Below are 3,385 nucleotides of genomic sequence, written 5' to 3' on the forward strand. Positions count from 1 at the left end.
TATATATTGCAATGCATTGCCATTAATGAATCTTTTTATTTATGACTGCAGTATGACTCATTTGGCAACATATCAAACAATTCACTTATCTAATTTGCTTAGCTAACAGTTTTGCATTATGTTAATGATACAAAAAAAAAAAAAATTTCAAAACAAAAAATAATAATTAGAGTCAATACCTGGCGTTGTCTGGAAAACCAGAAAAAAAATAAGTATTGAGCTGTTTATTAGGTGGTGACACATTAATAATTCATTCATCAGTTTATGATGGATTAGTCTCCAAATTATTATGCATACCCCAATAAGTAACACACACACACACACACACACACACACACACACATATATACATACATATATGTATTGATTCGGTATAGTGATAAAATCTCATTGCAGTACTAGACAGTATTGATTTTCCTCCCACTTGTAGTCTTCAGAGATCCCAAGAGATACTTTATATTCTCAGCAGGTTTTGCTTGATTTAATTTAATTTAAAAATATAGTCGAATATAAAGTTATTTGTTGTTGCAGAGCCTATGTATCACCAAATATTTTACATATGCAAATTATTTTACCAACAGCTGCTGTGCATTATGCTTTATTATTTTTCACAATATTTTTAATTTTTTTTACCATGTGTGTAAGAACTGCTGTTTGTGCCGTTAAAAACTACGGCATAAAAATCTCTTAAAATAATTTGTAAAAAGTAGTAGCACAATCCGAGGTATCATTGGTGAGTGTAGCTATAGTCTAAATGGTGATATCAGATACGAAAACTCATTTATAGGAGCTGAATCATTTATGTAAATGAGACCTTTTCCACTCATGTATGTGACACGTCTTGTTTATTTTCCAGACAGTTTAAAACTGCAACAGGATTTGACTTCAAGTGTATCAAGATTGGCCTTTGCCCTCTTCCGGTTGCGATTTTAGATCTTTTCTTCATCTGACATTTAAAACCTCCACAGAGAGGAGAGATGGAGGCGAAAGGACAGAACATTCCCAGCGGTCTTCAACATGATAGCTCTTACCTGAACTATCCCAGTAAGTGCCCTGTTTAGCCCTCATGATGATTTTTATACCTGCAATTTTTTTTTAAAAGGAGATGCATGTACACTACTGTTCAAAAGTTTGGGGTCAGTAAGATCTTCTTTAAAGAAATTAATACTTTTATTCAGCAAGAATGCATGAAATTGATCAAAAGTGACAATAAAGACATTTATAATGTTACAAAAGATTTCCATTTTGAACTTTCTTTCTCCTCATCAAAGAATCTTGAAAAAAAAAATTGTATCACGGCTTCCACAAAAATTAAACAGCACAACTGTTTTCAACATTCATAATAATGTGAGCAGCAAATCAGCATATTAGAATGATTTCTGACGGATCATGTGACACTGAAGACTGGCTGCTGAAAATTCTGATTTATCACAGGATTACATAAAATTGAGATTATATTAAAATAGAAAACTGTTTTTTTTATTGTAATATTATTTCACCATATTTACTGTATTTACTGTATTTTGAATCAAATGCAGCCTTGGTGAGCATAAGAGAAATTTTTTTTTTCCATGAAGATATTTTGTAAATTTCCTACTGTAAATATATTAAAACTTAAGTTTTGATTAGTAATATGCATTGCTAAGAGCTTCATTTGGACAACTTTAAAGGCAATTTTCTCAATATTTTGATTTTTTTGCACCCTCAGATTCCAGATATTCAAATAGTTGTATATCGGCCAAATATTGTTCTATCCTAACAAACCATACATCAGTGGAAAGCTTATTTATTCAGCTTTTAGATGATGTATAAATCTCAATTACGAAAAATTGACCCTTATGACTGGTTTTGTGGTCCAGGGTCACATATGGTTTTTTAAAAGACAGACAATATAGCATAGCCTGCACAAAAACAAAGATTTTTAAATATATTTTTTACTGCACAAAAGGGAGGTATGCGCTTAGAAATTTCTAAAAGTGGGTAGACGTAGATATCTTAGCATATAGTTTAAACAGTCTTTTCAGACTGGTCTGGTACTTGGTGCATTGAATGCTTTTATTTCAAAAGATCAAAGCAAATTTTATTCTTATAATCTGTTATTCTTCATAATCATAATATTCTTCATAATCTGTTCCCATTAACTGAAGCAGATAAAAACCAAAGTGTGTCTTGACCACAGTCCGAATCTCATTAATTAAACCTCAGCACTGTTCGGACTGACAGTTTTTGATTGGCAGAGCTAAAGCAAATGGAATAATGCACATCAGTTTTGATTCTGTCATGGCAACGCAGACCCTCTGCCACACCCTGAATGCCCCCCACCCAATGTATCTAGTCAGTCAGTCAGACCGCGAGTGTGACTTCATTTATCTTTGTTAGTCCACTGCTGCTCTGGAGGGCTAATTAGTCCTGTGTGGGTTGGAAGAACCAGCCAAGGAGAAACAGTGTGTGTGTGTGTGCATGGAGAAAGAGAGAAGAGAGAGAGAGACCCAGGTGTGTGAGCTTCACTAAAACTACACAAAGCAAATCTTTTCAAAGGGATAGTGCTTTTAACCCTTACTGAGATAGTGTCACATGGGACGAGATCCAGTAAGGAGAAGTAGAATCTAAAAAAAGGAAAGTGCAGCCTTCTCAGTTTGTGGATTGTGTTTATGTGTGAAAATGAGGGAGAGTTGCTGTATCTAATCATATGTTTGGGGAAAGTATGTTAGGTCCCCTGAGGATCCTCTCACTCTTGCTTTCTCTTTCTTTTTTCTTTTTTAATCCCTTACACATTCATTCATTTTTTGCACCAAGAACAAAAGCACAGATTAGAACTAGATTTTTATGCTTTCTAAAGAGAGTGTGAGTGGTGGTTGCATAGATAGATAGATAGATAGATAGATTTCTATTCTGTTTTAGTCAAAGTAAAAATAAAACTCTAAAAATTAAAATATATTCATTTTAAATGGTATAAGTGGAATTAGTCATCACAACATTTTCAGTTTATTGGATTATTTATTTTGTATTAAACTATCAGTGTTTATAAATATTAAGTGAGTGTCAGATGACAGCAAAGGGTGTTGTGGGTGGTTTCCAGGCTGTTGCTTTGCGCTTGCTAAGATATTCTCATGGGTTTTTAGTGTATTTCTATGCAGTTTCTTTTTATTGTCTTACTATAGTTCTGGGTAATTACTAATTGAAGAAGCTTATGTGAGTTATTCTTTCCTGTGTAAAAGTTATAGAGTTTTGTGAGTGGTTGTAGTGAGTGGTTACCAGGGTGGTGCTATACCTTTACTTAGGTTTTCTGATGGTTTTTAAAGCATGTTGCTGTGCATTTGCTGAGGTGTTGTGGGTGGCAGGTAGGTAGTTGCTTACAGAGGAAGATAGAATATATATATATATA

This window comes from Sinocyclocheilus rhinocerous, unplaced genomic scaffold (assembly GCF_001515625.1).
Source record: "Sinocyclocheilus rhinocerous isolate Xijiao unplaced genomic scaffold, SAMN03320098_v1.1 scaffold2646, whole genome shotgun sequence".
NCBI lineage: Eukaryota > Metazoa > Chordata > Actinopteri > Cypriniformes > Cyprinidae > Sinocyclocheilus > Sinocyclocheilus rhinocerous.